Genomic DNA, 17,744 nt, shown 5'->3' on the forward strand with positions numbered 1-17,744 from the left:
TGTTAAAAATAAAATTTTACTCACAGCACCTTGTCAGCCCTGCTCACATTCGAGGTAAAGTGAACTGAAATTGCTTCCAGCACTAGCACTCCCAGTGCTTTTTGCAGGCAATGCTGTCTAATGAAAGGTATCTGTTCTCTCTTTTTTTTTTTTTTTTTAAAGAGGCAGGAGACTACCTTTCTGTAGATTTGTCCGTCTGAGAGGGGGAGAAGGGTGGGGACCTGGCACCACCAGGTGTATCCCCAATGTGCATCCGCACCTCAACCCCACCAAAAGCTCAACACCCCCGAGGGAACGGGATAGGAGCCTTGGAATACAGAGCTGCACAGTATGCTCCTTCTACCTGCTTAGATAGAGAAAATACTGAAGTTAGTGAGGCTGCACATGCTCTCTAGAGGGAAACTTCAGTGTTCTCTCTATCTAACCTGCTGGAGGAGGGGCATAACCCACAGGTCTCTGGATTGATCTGAGAGGATGCTATGGAAGCAACTTTACTGGTGTCATATATTTTTGAGAACGACCTGAATGCAACACTGAAACTTTACTTTAGACATTCCCAGGAAAAAAAATTTTGGTCAAAAACTGTGGACTTTTCCTGATGTAACCAAAATTACTCAAAATTGGAGGAAAGAATTTTTTGGTGATGGGAAAGGAGGTTAAAGATTTGGGAGCTACTTTCCTTCTGTCATATCCATGTAAATGTGTTGTGAGACTTGGCAGAACAAAATATGCCTTTTTTCTTACTGGGCAGTTGCATTCATTCTTAGACATGAAGAAGATCATCTAACTTTAATTGCGTGACTAATTGGGAGATAGAAATAGTCTTCCTGTTATTACCTTTTCTTATTGATTACTCCTTTGTTTTCCTTTAATATCTAGTCTCCGCCCCTCTATTATGGTGGTCTAATGAAGATTCTGTTTGATCACACTTTGTATTTATGCATTCTTCTATTACAAGAGTTTACCTTGAAAATTGTACTGAAATTCATACATAATTTTTAAAAAGTATAAAATAATCATACCGAGTGCAGTTAAAGGCACTATACAAGGGTCAGTAAGGTATCAGTCATAAAGAGGCATCACAGAACGTTGTAAGACTATTAAAAGAGTTTTGACACATGCAAACACACAGCTCTGATACCTGACCAAGGAAAGACTTGCAGACCCCTGAATTCACAGGTCTTAACCTCTCTTCCAAATCAACCTCCACAGACTCCCCAATATTTCCAACAGACATACAGAATAGCCTTGATTTTTCCTTGAAAAACTGTGAAAAATCTGCAGCTAAAAATGAATCTATTCCTGACCCTCAACATCTACGCAAGTCTTACCCAAGTCCCTCACCAACTAAGACAAAGACTGTGTCCTGTTCCCAGGACCAGGTAACCATTTAATAATCTAGCTCCTTTTTGCCTCATTTATGGCTTCCTAATAGAACCTTGCATGCACTCTACGTTTGACCAATATCGCTGGCGTATACATTTTGTTTCCCCACTTGCATTCCAATTGATGTACCTGACGCTTAAGGGGCACAAATCCTCATAGAACCAACCTACTTCCTGGCACTGAGGGTTGATTCAGACTCCCTTCACTAAGGCCAACCTACCAAGAACATCACTAAACAAGCCATAAAACAGTTAATCTCCTTTACCCACAGGGAAGAAGAGAATACATCCTAATTCTTCGAATACAAGGGTCACTACCCAACCTCTTCCCCAGGGTGACGAAGAACAAACAAGATCAGTCTAAGAAAAAGGAACCACTCACAAATCACCCCTCAAAAAAAGCCTCCCTCAAAAGACATGCCTTTCATGTGTTGGCATTTGCACCATCTAGGAAAAGTCCAAGTTCCCCATAAAATACAAGAACTCCTCCTTGTCATTAGGCCTTACCCCATTCATCCAAATATTAAAATCACCCAAAACCTGCTGAAATCTAAGTACCACTTCAGACATCAATGGCCCCATTGCTTCAACTTGTGGATAATTGGTTGAAGACACACTATAAATTAAAAACAATTCGCAAATCCTCTCACCAACAGCTCTTCATAATCTGGAATAGATTCACATATTTCCACCTTTAAGGCTTCCCATAACAAAAACCCCACCGCCATGTCTGTTCATCCTAGCAACTTGCAGGAATTTATAATCTTCCAGACAAGACTAAGACAATAATACAACATCCTATTCATGTTTCAGTCAAGCTTAAATCACAAAGATCCCAACTACAGTTAAGCAGACTGCCAGGAATACAAAGGGGAATGACCCTTTACTGTACTCCTTCATTGGCGTGCTGCAGTACTGGCTCCTTAAAAAGATGACTATGCAGCACTCCTTGATGAAATCACCGAGAATGGAATTCACCGTTTCCCAGGCATCTGGTGTTGCCCATGGACAGACCTGACAGTGGCATCTCCCAGATCTCCTCCCTGTGCCTCACACTCTCTGCTTGCGACCACCGCTGTGGCTTGGTGCCCATCTCCTTGTTTATTCACATGCATGCACATTCACCTGTCGTGCTCCAGAACACTGCTTGCAGCTGGCCTCTCCCGTGTGCTCATCACACCCTTGCTGTATCAGCAATATGGTAAGCTGTATTGTAGAAAAGCATTAGTATCGTTCGTAGCAATGTTATTTGAATGTTCTGTGTGCTTATTAAATATTCCACTACTATGCTTACATTGTATTATATCTCTGTTATTTGAATTTCAGTGCTGATGTGTATATTTTTGATCCTGTTTCATTATAGTCTTATTATTAAGTTTCAATTTGCTGTTTTCAAGTTTTCCTCTTTCAATGTATTTGTGTATACTTGTACATTTTACTACTGTTATGCTGTCAAATTGTAACTCTGATGTTAAACTGTACCTGACAACACAATTATAAGTTTGATGTTAAAATGTACCTACTGTACACCACCTTGGGTGAATCTCTTCATAAAGGAAGTTAATAAATCCCAATAAATTAATTAAAAAATCTGAAGGAGAAACAGCATGATCCTGACATACCTTATTCTCTATTTCGTCTACCCATTTACAAGCACTCTCATTACTTGGGTGCTATTCTTCTTTTACATTTCAAGCTAAAAGCTTTCCAACTCACTTGACCGAATGTCTGATTCCTCTGCACTTGGTTTTGGTCCACCATCCAGTCTTCTTTGTATTGTTATAAAACCCAAATATAAGAGATTTACCAGCAAAATTTATCAGCCAATGCTGAGTTGTGTCTAACTGCACTACATCTGGTTATGCATTACTCACAGTCCTGCCATAATCTTGGTTCAGTTTACATGAATCAAAACAGAAGATGCATTCAACAAAGTGTGGTATAGAAGTTGATGATTTAATCTATGGTCAAAAATAAATCTGAAGGCGATTATGTAAATCTTTTTATTAGTGATCGTATAAAGTACAGAAACAAAATTACCTGTTACATTTCAAGATAAGGCATCATCAGAGGCAAAATAAACATGAAAAGCGATCAAGCAAGATGGCAACTTAGCAAGAATACCATGCTCTGTGCTCCAGTCAGAATAGCAAGTTTCTTCAATAGTTGAGTTAATACCCACTTTAGTCTGACTTACCACTGTCAGCTGCTCCCCCAAAGCTCACAGTCTCCACAAGTCTTAACACAGATAAGAAAGGCTCAGGACTAATACTCTGTCCCATGCTCTCCAGCAAACCTCTTTCCTTCTCTTTTTGTTTTTTTCTTTAAAGGTTGTTGTATTGGAAAAGGAGAGCTCCACAAGAAACAGAGGTGAGGTGAATGAAGGAAAGAAGCAAATTTGCGGGGCACCAGAGACAGGGATCTGAAGACGTCCAAATATGACTCTGCAAATTCATGCCACCCACAAAACTCAACTGGAGACCAACTGACCAACTGGACCAGGTGCAAATTACTCAGAACCAGAGGCTGAAGTCTGTGTCCATCTACCTGCTGGAAATAGAAAACAATTGAGGAGCTGTACTGGATGCCAAGAGAGTTAAGTCTCAGCTCAGTTTTCAACTATCCCACAAGTTCTGGAATAGTGGAAAGCAACATAAAAGGAAGTTGCTTACCCGTAATGTTTGTTCTCCGTGGCAGGATACTAAGCTACACTATTGATGTCGTCAACCATGTAGTCACAGTCAGAACTCATGTCCTAGCTACCAATTCAAATAAGACTTCCATCCCAGGCACCCCAAATCTCCTTAGACCCACAACCACTAGAACCTCAAGACTATCCCAAGCTTACTTCAACTGGGGTGGAGATGGGTGGGAGAGTGTAGCTTAGGATCCTCCTGTCCACGGAGAACAAACATTACAGGTAAGTAACTCCCTTTTCTCCATAGACAGACAGAATCCAAAGCTACACTGTTGATGACTCCCAAGCTCAGAGTTGCACATTCCTTCCCATCCTAATAAAAATTATGCAACCTGTAACAAAAAGGAGGAGGAGGCGGCAAGTTGAAGGACAACATCTTTATTCATGCAAATACAGACAAACATTATAATATACCATATGATCTGTTAGTCTCAAGAGAATTGTCAAACATATAAGAGTTTAGCCTAAATATTTTAATATACTTTTAAACTCATTTTATTAACCAAAAACGTTTAAAAATCGCTCATAACCAGAGAACCAAAACTTCGATTTTCTGAACGTGGGTTATCCAAACAATTATGTTTTGCAAAAACAAGTGAAGATGACCACGTTACTGCTTTACAAATCTCATGCATAGAAGCATTGCTTAAATTAGCCTTGGTTGTGGCTACTGTCCTCAAACTATAAGCTGTTACTCTACACCGATTCATAACAAAAATCCATACCCTTGCAATCCACAAAGACAAAGTTTGTTTGTTGACAGGACACTGTGCACCCCTGCTATGAAAATACAAACAACTGTGAAGGCCTATTCATTTTAGTAGTCTTTTGCAAATAAAATTGCAGGGGTCTTTTACAATCTAATATATGCATATGAGCTTGAAACGCAGACACGTGTAGCGGTGGGAAAAACACAGGAAACACCAAAACTTCATTTAAATGAAACACTGACACAATGTTTGGAAGGAACTTGGGATGTTAGTGTAAAATTACTTCTCTGACAGCAGTTGAGTACAAGGGGAATAGTATACCAAAGCTTGCATCTCACTAATCCTATGTGCTAAAACAATAGTGATTAAAAACAAAGTTTTCCAAGTAAGAAATTTCACGTCTGCTAAATACAAGGGCTCAAAGGGGGCTTTAGTCAGACAGAACCAAATCTACATTCCAAAATGTGTCACCCAGGCAATTTAACTTGCTCAACCTTAGGGAACAAAAAAAGGTGACATTTCGCATTCTCTTCCGTGCCAAGCAAATATACTGAAAGGTCGCCCCATCTGCAGAATATGAACCTCACTACCTCATCATCTAACATCCATTTGTGGGGGGTTCTAAAAAAAAAAAAAAAAAGACTGTCCAACAACATGTTCGGCCTTCCCAGCAGACACCTAGTGATCAAAAACATCTTGTTTACCAAAGCAAAATTCCAAATCAACACTTCCCTGCACAACTGGTAAGAACCTAGACTGCCCTGTTTGTCCACATAAAACATGGCGACCTGGTTGTCTGTGAAGATCTCTACCACGGAGCCTACCAGCATATGCCAAAAAACCTGAAGAGCATACTGAATCGCTCTGAACCATAAAAGATTTATATAAAGTGTGGTCTCCTCCCGAGACCAGTGATCCTGCATTCTCCACTGCTGACAATGAGCAACCCAGCCCATGTTTGATACATCTGTGGTCAACACTATTTGAGCTCTTAAATAACCTAATTGCTTGTCCTGTAGAACACGGTTTAGATCTGCCCACCAAGCAATTCCTTAGTAGAACCTCTGTCAATTGAACTGGTTTGAGGGGACTGCACAGCCTCTGAGACCATTACAGCTTGAGCTCCCAATGAGGAATCCTCATACGTAATCGCATCAGAGGCACAACAAATAAACATGTTTCCATATGGCCTAACAGAATTTGCACCAACAAGCTTTCACCAGACTTTGCTCTTAAAAATGGCACCATGGCCACATGTTGCACTATCACAGCCCCAATGTAGTGCAGCATCTGTGTTGGCTGCATAACCAACTTGGCATTGTTCACCAAACCCTACTTGCTGCAAAGGTCCAGAACTCCTTCCCAAGAATATTCCCCATGGCCACTGAACCAGCCACAATTAGCCAATCGTCTAGGTAAGGAAAGACTTTCACACCTCTCTGCAGAACTGCACTTTTACTACTGCTGCGCATTTTGTGAACACTTGTCGGTGAAGAACCAACGCCAAAAGGAAGAACGTTGAACTGATAAAAGGTGTTGCAAATGCGGAACCTCAACCATTTCCAAAGTGCCTGATGAATGGGTACATTAAGGAAAGCATCTTTTAATTTAAGGGATACCATTCAGTCGCCCTTCTGAATGTATGGTAGTACAGTCCCTAGCAAATTCAGAACCTTTCCTTCCTAACATGTCAGTTGAGATTCCTCAAATCTAAAACTGGATGCACATCTCCTTCTCTTTTTGGGAATAAGGAAGTACCTGGAATAAAAACCTGAGTACCTTTCCGCATTTTTCTCTATAAGATGCTTGACCTCCTCGAGCAACACCTTCAATCGATACCCTGGTGGAGGGTGAAACTTTAGTTTTACAAAAACTGGGAATGACGTGAAATTCATCGTGTACCCTTCCCTTATAATACTCAAAACCCAAGAATCTGTTTTGATATTTTCCCAGCTGCATAGGGACACTGGAATAGTCAAAAACCCTGCTCTGCCTCAGCAGCTGAACGTGGAGGCTTCCGACTCTCCCTCACCCCAGAGGACTGATCAGACTGCTGCTGTTGTCAATATGGCCTAGTGGACTCAATAGGAATTCAGAGACCTTCTATAAGGAAAATAAGGCCTCCTCTGCTAATTATAAGAGCCTCTACGAGCAAACTAACATGATCAAGGTCTCCGCTAAGACAGTGCATATAGTTGAACAGTTGTTCTTAAAAAGGGACACAATTTCCTGCACCTTTTTACCAAATAAATGCTCACTAGAATACACTGCATCAGCTATACACACACACACAAATACTCCCTCAAACCCGAGGCTCTGAACCAAGCCAATCTCCTAACAACAATGGCAGTAGCAACCCTCCTGGACACAGTATCATAGGCATCGTAAGAGGTCTGTAAAAGAACCTAGAAGGGAAATGGGACTTGATATACCGCCTTTCTGAGGTTTTTTTGCAACTACATTCAAAGCGGTTTACATATATTCAGGTACTTATGTTGTACCAGGGGCAATGGAGGGTTAAGTGACTTGCCCAGAGTCACAAAGGAGCTGCAGTGGGAATCAAGTACATTCACGATCCCTACAGTGCTGAAAAAGCAACAAGGCAGCCAATCTGCAAACTCCAATGTGGAAACAGAGCAGATCAGTAGTTGATACAAACATATCTTTATTGTAGAGTTTCAATTCACCCACAAGGGGGTTGTGTCAGGGGCTAGAAAGTAATAAACAAAACAACAAATATAAAAAAATAACTAAAAATACAAAATGAAGAATTAAAAATTAAAACCAGAACATGTAAAGTCCAATATGACATAGGTGTCACAAATACATGTATATTAGACATTAATGATAATAAATAACCAATTACTTTAACTTAAAAAGTACTTGACTTAAAAAATACATCATATCTAGTGTTTGAAAACTATATACCACACATCTGCCTGTGTCGGGCATTACATTAGGTTGAAACTCTACAATAAAGATTTGTTTGTACCAACTACTGATCTGCTCTGTTTGTTTCCTCATTACAGTTCTGCACAGGGCAAGACTGTAATGCATCCAATACAGTTGTCAAAAACTGTACTAAAACTGATGAGCTGCAATACTTGTGTTCAACATGAAGCTTTAAAACATCTTTTTCCCCCACTTCCCAGTAAGTCTAGAACCTTGGAATCTCTCCCCGGTGCTGCAGCAGAACTGGTCAGAGACTTTAAACTGCCTAAGAACTGACTCTACCACCACTGACTGATGAGGCAATTGCACTTTGTCATGCCTGAAAACAGGCTGCATCTTATACTTAGCAAACAACTACTTTAAAACCAGTTTAATAGAAAAGGGAGTGTCAAATTTTTCACTTAACTTCCAGGAGGACCTCGTAAATGGGCAAGCCAACCAACTCTTTGGAAATATTCAGATATGTCAAAGCTCCATGCAACTCTGGCCGATTCTAAGACTGCCCAAATTTGCTGCCCAAATAAACAAGCAGATAGCTTTTGTAAAAATCCTGGATAAGAAACATCCTCCAACAACTCCTCCAACTGCTCAACAGATGAGGGAGATGGAGAAAGATCTGAAGAGGAGAGGAGAAAGATCTGAAGAGGAGAAGAGAAATCCCCTTCTCAATCTTCAGACACTACAGACCGAGACCTTGGCTGAACCAGAACCGTTGGTGTAGAGCAGTGTTTCCAAAGTCAGTCCTGAAGCACCCTCTTGTCAGACAGGTTTTCAGGATATCCACAATGAATATGCATGAACTTGATTTGAAAAAGACTGCCTCCATTATATGCAAATCTCTTTCATGCATACTCATTATGGATATCCTAAAAGCCTGACTGGCAAGGAGGTACTCCATAATCGACTTGGGAAACACTGGTGTAGAGGAAGAAGACTGAACATTCCAGGTGGCACAGTGCTGTTGCAAGAACTCCTGCCACATATACTGGAAAACTGGATGAGGCTGAGGAACTACCTGGAACAAAATCCATAGAGGTGCAACAAAGAGTGAGGCACATTAGGCTGCATCAAACTCAAAGATGTGTAGCTGGGTCCCCCTTCCAGGACCCAGCCAGGCTCGACCCTGCTTAGCTTCCTTCTTCACCCGACTGTTGCCTCGCTCCACACCACCTTGGCCTGTTCTGGGAACTCAGGGTCAGACCCCCTGAGAGCTTGCAGGACTTCCTCCTCTCTATATTGTTTCCACAGAGGCTCAATCAAGGCAAAACGTTTATAGAAAAAAACTTTATTTTCTTGCTTCCATTCAGCACAGACACAAAAGGAAAACACCTTACTCCCAGGTTGTTAAGGTTTGCTGCCAAAGTCTCATTCAGGGTTTAAACAGTCCATATAACTTCACTTTAGCCAAAATTACTTCTTTTAGGGAACAGTACATTATCAGAAAGAAAACACAATAGCTTGGTAGGTTGCAGGCCCAGACCTTTTCAGTATGAAACAGTTTACACAGTCTTTCTTACAGCACAGCTACACAGCTTTGGTCCCACCTGGTTTAGACTGGGGTTTCAATTGTGCCCAGCCCTCTTTCTACCCCAGGGGCTGCATCTGTTTCCTCTTTAGTAGAGATCTCCCCCAGCGCCTCAGTCTCTCTCCTCTGGTCTTCCATCAGTCTCTCCAAGGCACAGCCAGCCACCCTCTTACAGCAGCTTTTCGGGTTTGAGTCAGAGCTCCAATCTCCATCTGTTCCTCCTCTAGTCCTTCAGTAACCTCCATTTTATCCTCCTCTTCAACTTCCCCCTCCCCCAACCTCTCCAGCTGGCCTTCATCACCTCCCTCAGAGACCATTTCCCAATCTTCTATCTTCTCCCCTAATTCTTGCACAGCCAGGTGGGGAAGAGAGGGATTCTAGGACTGGTAGTTCCTCCTCTTCTTCCTTAACCCGGCCAACCTCTCTGCCTCTGGTAGCGCAGCTTTCTGAATGTGGGTGTTGGGCACATGAAGTCTGCCCCGTTGGGGTTCCCTGGCTGCCTGCACCCCCCTTCTGCATGCCTTCCCGGATCCCCTTTTACCTACCCTCTCACAGATGTCAACCAAGATTCAAATTCCCTAGGCTCCATTCTGTACTACTTCAACAGCCTCACCACCAAGGTGCTAATACTGTTGGGCACCAAGGCGCAGCTGTTATCATTGCACTACTGCACCATGACATCAGATAGATGCTTATACCTGAAGCACCACACTAGCTATAAACAAATGTTCACTGGCTTCAAAAGCATCCCCGTTGCTTAACTGGGGAGAAACAGCTGCTCAACTCAGTTGGCAAAGCCGAACTTGTGGAGGGCTTAGCATCATAAGTTGCAGCAGCCAAATGCTTAGTCTTCGCCACAGCCTTTCTAGCCTATCCAGCATGAGAGACAACCGGTCAGCTGTGCTTATGTTCACCAAACTTGCCTGTAGCACCGTTCTGTAAAAACTCTGGGCCAGATGCACTAAACCTTAACGACCCTCTAACAACCCTTTAACGAACGAAATTCCTAACCGTTGCATGCATTAAAGGCCTTTTTCCGACAAAGCAAGCAGCTAACGAAAACGGAATACAAAAGAGTAACTACCATTGTAATGTGGGCGATTCAGGATGCACTAACAATACCGACGATCACACCGAATCATTTACCGCGACATATTAAACGTATGGGCAGAGCAGTCGTAAAGGCCTGAGCTGTCATCTCCCCGCTGCCCCCTGCACCATAAAAATCCAAGCTGGCATGTTTAAACAGAAAAGCGAGATTAAAAAAACCACCACAAACACTGGCTCCCCGCTTTCCCCTGCATAAAATATAAAAGCTTTACAAACATCAAAAAAGGATCGGGAGGGGGCAAAGGCGCTCATCTACGTCAGAGGAGGGCGGGCACAGGAAGGAGAGAGACGTCGGTGAAGGCAGAAGCGATCGACGATCAGCTGTTCCATCCCGTGCAGCGCCTTCACTCACAGGTGAGAGGCGCTGCACCGGCCATTAAGGCGGAGAGGGGGTCCGATGGAGGGAGGGAGCTGCGGCGACGAACTCAGGGGGTGTGGCACGGGGGCAGAGATGACGGGAGGCGGAGCAGTGGTGGGAGAAGGAGAAGAGAGAGACAGAAAGGGAGGGGGGCCCAGCGCTGCAAAAGTTTTGATTTTTATGGATTTTTATTTCATACAGGGAGAAGCGGGGATCAGCAGCAACCTCGGGCGGGGGGCGGGGCAAGGCCATCCATACAGGACGTTCCTGATGAGCGCCTTTGCCCCCTCCCGATCCTTTTTTGATGTTTGTTGAGATATTTTATGCAGGGGAAAGCGGGGAGCCACGTGCTTGTGTTGGGTTTTTTTTTTTTTGGTTTTGACGTTTGTGGCATGCGCAGAGCAGCCAGCATAATGCTTGGCTGCTCTGCGCATGCTTTAGGGGCCGATTACCGACGGGGATTACGAATCTTTGATACATTGTACTTTTCAATACCGCACCAAACATGTGCGACTTGTTTTTTTGGTGCATGCTTCGTTTTTTCAAATTCGTTAAGGACTTTAACGTTTTAGATTTTTTTTACGTATGGTTGATGTATCTGGGCCTCAGAGTTTTATTTCTTGCATCTCTAAGGCCTGGGGCAACATTGTGGCACATTTCACACAATCCTGGACCTAATGGTCCTTTCTCACAAATTTCACACACCTTAGATGTATTCCATTTGCATTGTGGGCACCTTTGAACCCTAGCTTAGGCAACAACATACTCCTTCTCTTTCCCCAATTCAAGCTCAACAGCATCCAACCTAGTCCCATACATACTATCTTCTCCTCCGTGTTGGGTAATGAGAAAGGGATTTCATATACTGATTTTCTGTGGTACAATCAAAGCAGTTTACAAATCATATATACTGGTATTTTTTTTCTGTCTCTCGTAGGCTCACAATTTAAGATTTTTTGTTTTGTTTTAGGGGTTTGTTTTTTTTGTACCTGGGGCAACGGACAAATAAGTGTCTTGCCCAGGGTCACAAAGAGTTGTAATGGGGATTGAACCCAGTTCCCCTGGTTATCAGGCCACTGCACCAACCATTAGTCTACTCCTCCACTCAGGGTAATGCCAGCAAATGAAAATGATGAAACCACTGCTACTGTTGCCTCCTCCATCCTAGCACAGTGAGAGATGATGTGGCTACTGACGCTTTTCAGTCCATGCAGGCTGATTGGTTAACCAATGTCCTCTACTGTCCAAACCAGTGCCAAATTCATAGTAGTTCTGTACAATTCCACCACAATTAAGACCTAAAGAGAGAATGCTTGAAATAACTAGAATAGTAAAGGTTATTGAAGCTGTGCTTCAATAACCTGTTCAGGTCTTGAGATCATACCTTCATAAGAGCATGAAAGAAAGGAAATGGTTCAGAACAAGAAAATCAAAATGATGCAGGGCACTGTAGCTCCACCATTATACAGAGAATTTTAAATTGCTCAAACTATGTTCTCTGGAGGAATGAAAAAAAGAAGGGATATGTTAAAAACATTTAAACAACCGAAGTATAAGAATACAGGATTTACCATAGGAAAAACAAACGCCAGCATAAGCAGTCAAGATATGACAGTACAATGAGGGAGGATCAGAAGGAGCATGAGGAAATATTTCTCTACTGAGGTGGTGGTGGAAGTGCAGGATATTCTGTCAAAGGTATTATTAACCAAAACACTGGCAGAATTCACACAAGCTTAGAAGAGATACAGAATGTAAAAGGAAACACGAAGAGGAGGTACGAATACAGAAATTTGGATTTAGCTCACATCTTTTCAGTAGCAATTCAAGGCGAGTTACATTCAAGTTCAGTAAGTATTTCCCAGTCTCCAGAGGTTCTATAAAAATGGGAAGACAATTTTAATTTAGGAATAGAACTGCATATACCACGTAACCAATACCAAAAGGGGTAACCAACAGAGTCTGTTTGCATCAGGAGGCAATATGGCTGTGTCAAGTTCCCAGTAAGAGGTAGCCAGGTCAACTTTGGAAAACCTTAAACAAAACTGCAGGTAAGTGAATGGTTATTTAACAAATCAACTACATTTCTTACCTAAAAGCAAAAATGAAGGGGAAAAAATAATTCATGCTTTTAAAACCAACTAAGAGATTGCCTTAGCACTGAGGGTGGCTCTATCAATGACTGACCAACCTAGGTCTCATCTACCAACATCTAAAAATTCTACTACCTGTGTTTTCCAACCATAACTGGACCTGCTGTTGTACATCACCTTGATTGGATGCAGTTAGTAAATCCCAATAAATAAATATAACCAGGAAGGCATAACTGCTTCAGGAAGGAAACAAAAAAAAAAAAAAAGAAAGATGAAAGATATCCTAGAAGACCATAAGCAGATTTGCCAAAGAAAAATATCTTTCAAAAATTAAGAATAAATGCTCCACAAAATGGATAAAACTTTAAAGAAAACATTTTCACAACTATTACATGTCTGCACATTCCACTGTTCACTTGAATAATTTTAACATACAAAGAAACTTCATTTCAGACCTTTCTTGGACTAAATCTGTGGCATGTAACTAAACAGTTTATACTGACCGTATTTTCTAATACACAGCTGTAACACAGGGGAAAAAAGTGAAACCAGTCACTAGCTTTCAAACAAAACACAGTTTTGCTACATGCAAAGAAAAGATTTTCACAGTTTGGTTTACAAATATAAACCACTTAGATCCACTTATCAACAGGTGGTATATACAACATAAAGTGAAACTGACTTGGAAAAAGTATAATCATTGAAAGCAATGTTAGTTTCTTATGTTATATAATTTTTTTGTAGCATCTACAGAATGGTCATACAGTAAATAACCACCAAAAACGGCCATCTGGCCAATCCAGTCTGCCCAGTTATTGTGTATACAGCCACAGAGCATGGACTACCTCCAGTGTCCACCTTTCCTATACCTGCCTTCAAGCCTTCTAGCATGGCCACTGCAGAAACATCCAATGTCCTATTATCCCCCTAATGGCCTCCAGAGAGATCCAATCATGTGAGTGCTTGTGAATCTAAACAAATTAAAACTAAAATGGCCAGCCATTGAAGTAATTGCATCTGTAATAAAAAGAAGATTTCTTAAGTTGCAGTGATGAAAATGTATTATTTACAAATGTAAAGAGAAACCCTGTCAGTCAATGCAGTGTATTACTATTTCTCTTTGAAAATATAGACATACCTATGAAACAACCAATAGCAAAATTTATATCACATAGAAATAGTCATCCTCTGAGCCTCAGGGCTATACCAAAAACTATTACTTCACATTAAAATGGCAAGAGGAAAATAACATTTGTGAGCACAACAAATATATTCAACAGCAATTTTATATATCTATCTTGTACTTCAAATGAAGTTAAATTAAAGTAATGTATGACCTGCAGCAAACCACTTCTAAAAGTAATGTCTGTCAAAACCTTTTCTGTAATCTGGCTTTGATGTTTGTGGGAAGTGGTATCAAGGACATAGTAGCTTTATTTTAAAACTAGTAAAAGAGGCCCGTTTCCTAGAGAAATGAAACGGGCGCTAGCAAGGTTCCACGCCCCCTCGAGTTCCAGGACTGCCCCCTCCCCTTTGAGTTCCAGGGCCCCCCTCCCCTGCCCTTCCAGTTCCAGGACACCCCCCCTAGCCTTAGAGTTCCAGGACCCTTCCTTCCCCTCCGAGTTCCAGACCCCCTCACCTCCCTCCCTCTCTCTGTCTCCCCTCCGACTGCAAGCAAGACCTGTCCTCTGGCAGCCCCTCGCCTTCCTGCGTGCCGGCTGTAATTTAAAAATTCTAACCACTGGGTCCGGCGCCTGCAGTGAAAGCGAGCGGTGCTTCATCCTGCCTTCCCATCTATCGCAGCTCTGCCTCTGGTCCCGCCCTTATTTCCTGTTTCCGGAAGGGCGAGACCAGCGGCAGAGCTGAGACAGATGAGAAGGCAGTCTGAAGCGCAGCTCGCCTTCACTACGGACGCTGGACCCCGAGATAAGAATTTTTAAATTACAGCTGGCACGCAGGAAGGCGAGGGGCTGCCAGAGGACAGGTCGTGCTTGCAGTCGGAGAGGAGACAGAGAAAGGGAGGGAGGCATGGGGGCGTGGATCTCGGAGGAGAGGAGGGTGTGGAACTCGGAGGGAGGGAGGTCACAACTTGAAGGGGAGGGGGGTGTCCTGCAACTCGAAGGGGATGGGGGCCTGTAACTTGGAGGGGAGCATGGAACTCGGAGGGGAGGGGAGGGGAGGAGGAGGAGAGGGGGGCCTTGAACTCAGAGGGGGGGAGGCGATTATGTACTCATCTCCAACGTTGTGTGGCTGGTTGGTGCTGGCTTCCCTTCCCTCTCACTTCCCATTGGTCCGCCCTCTGACATCACCACCAGGGTGGACCAATAGGAAGTGTGTTACAAACCCAGGCATCCAGACGAGGTGCAAATTATTATATAGGATTATTAGGATTCTTTTATTCTAGAATTTTTTTCCAACTAGCTAAAACAATTTGTAGCTCAAGTCGTTCAGACAGCAAACAGAGGACCCTTTAACAAAACATCAAATATTTTATGGCAGGCTGCCCAGTAACATTGATACACATTCTAAATCTCCTCTTCTTAAAACAAGGACACCACCACTAAGGAGAAAAAAATATATATACAGAACAACTATAAATGTATACCTACCAGATAAAATCTTGAAAAAAAAAAGTCTTCAATGACTTGTGACAAGGGCACAGTAAGGAGAACTTGGCAACAAACTATGGCAATTCTATACCACATACAATACATTTTAAATGATGTTACTTGTAACAAATCAAGTTACAGACTGAGTTTGAACAGATGCAATGTAGCAAACTAGACTAAAGTTTATTTCATAAATATAAATAGATAACTATCTTTAAAATATATACAGGGATTAGGTCATCTACAACAAAACCCAAAGGGCATTGATGAAGGCCACTGCATATAAATCAAGGATCAGAACAGATGTCGACCTTAAAAAATGAATGCCAAGCATAAAAACGTCTTCAGAAATGGTATTCTAACAATACATTGTTATTAATGCAAGCTGAATATGTAACAACAAAACTAAACTAGTACATCAGCATCTATAAAGAGTTCATTACGTCTGAAAAAAAATCCTATACAAAAAAAATATAATGCTAGGTTGCAGTTAGCACCCTAAACGCATTCACAGCCTGCCTATGACATCACTAATCTGGACAAGGGCAGAAAGCCAATGATGTTATGATTAAAAATATCCTAGAGAAATTAAGAAACATTTCTGACGTCAAAAAGTCAACCATTCATTACCTTCCCATTGCCCCCTCCTCCCTCCCATGTACAGTAACATACACAGGGTCTGTGTCCAAGATCTGCAGCACTGCAGCATTGAAAGCGCAAGGGGAGTAGAGAGGGCCACACAGGAAATACATCCACCCACCCTCCTATTAAGTATCCTCTTATCCACAATACTTAAATCCCTCTTTATAACACTGCACAAAACTCCATGGCATCTATAAAAAGCCACAGAAATCTCGCCATTGCAGCGCCGCAAATAACAATACCGTATCCCCCTTCAGCATATCTCACCTTTTGTAACAGGCCACTTTCACTCCAGCCAAAGATCCCAGGGGGGAATGAGATCCGCTAGGATAGAAGCCTTCAAGAATACGGGAAGAGGTGTTTCAGGGAGGGAGCTTCTCCGTCAAATAAATCGGGTGAAGGCCGGCTAAGCCACCTCCGGAGAGTAATGCGCCAAAGCCGGCAACGGGGGCCCTGAGGAAGCTGCCTCGCAGCCAAGATGGCGCGGAGTGAGGGGCCAAGACTTAGGGGAAGGAGAGCAGGCCCGGTTGCGGCCGGCCGGCCGGCCCTGGCCAGGCAAGGCCCCCCTTCCCCGCCGCACCCAGGCCTCGGCGGGCCCCGCCGGCAGAGGCGGAAAGGCAGCGGTCGCTGGCTGTGGATGTGTTTCCTTCGTTTTTTAATTCCTCGTATAAGATAAAATCCCGACCGCGCGGCTCCAGGCCAGACACAAAGATAGGCACTGGCAGTCCCGGTCCCAGGCGGCAATGCAGTCCTTCGATCCGTCAGTCTCTCCGTCTCCTCCCTGCCTGCTCCTCCTTACACACAACCCCAGTCAGTCACAGCGTTCCGTCCGAGCGAGCGGGGCGCGCGCGCCAGCCTGCCAGCGTGCACCCGCGCAAGGCTAAGCGCCACCGAGCACGCGCCAGCATGCCCTCCACGCGAGACTGTGAACCAACGAGCGCGCGCCCTGGCCTGTGTGCCAGCGTGAAAGTACGTGCAAGTCAGCGAGAACGCGCCATCCTTACCCCCACGAAACAACGCGTCAGAGAGCGCGCGCCTAAAAAATGGTCTGGGTTTTGCGCATGCCACATTTCACAACTAGAAGACCGGAGTTCTCGCGAGACGTCATTTCGCTCTTGTTGTGAGTGAAAGGTGAGATGCTGCTGATAGGGCTGCTTGGTCTTTCCACTTTCCTTGTTTGTTTCTCATGAACTCTATGGGGAGGAATTCTGTTGAATGTTGTACAGTCATCCAGTGGATCTCCCGTTGGGGCCCGCTCCTAAGGGTGGGACTACGATTCCCAGGCAGGCCTTCCTGGTGCTGGTTTGTGGGTTCTGTTGCTATGAGAAACTGGGAGAGTGAGCTTGGCTGGGTGATGGAGCTACTTCAATATATGGTACTTTTGAAGAAGAGCCGTGTTAAGGTCTTGACAGCTCATGTATCATAGCAACGTTTTTGTTAGGTCTTTGGAAAAGTATCAGAAAGACTCGAAAACTAATGCTGTAACTCACAGCTTCTTATGCAGTGTGGCGGGGCCGCTGCCACCTTGTGGACAAGCTTTACATTTAAAATGAAATATACATCTATCAGACCTCGGATGGAAATAATAACAATTTGTCTTATATTCTGCAATAAACCTTGCAGTTCTACATGGATAACAATCAGGGGAAAAAACCTGGCTAG

The 17,744-nt window shown here is 43.2% G+C and overlaps 1 protein-coding gene across 1 annotated transcript in view; it reads right to left on the bottom strand.

Moving 5' to 3' along the window:
• The window catches only part of TAOK1 (TAO kinase 1), a 247,468-nt gene extending 230,411 nt beyond the window's left edge, over positions 1-17,057 (bottom strand). Inside the window, exon 1 of the mRNA XM_030185736.1 lies at positions 16,350-17,057. The gene's annotated coding sequence lies outside the window, so the exon portion shown is untranslated. The remainder of the gene's footprint in view (positions 1-16,349) is intronic.
• Positions 17,058-17,744: the final 687 nt, after the last annotated feature.

The sequence above is a fragment of the Microcaecilia unicolor genome, chromosome 13 (assembly GCF_901765095.1).
Source record: "Microcaecilia unicolor chromosome 13, aMicUni1.1, whole genome shotgun sequence".
Classification (NCBI taxonomy): Eukaryota; Metazoa; Chordata; class Amphibia; order Gymnophiona; family Siphonopidae; genus Microcaecilia; species Microcaecilia unicolor.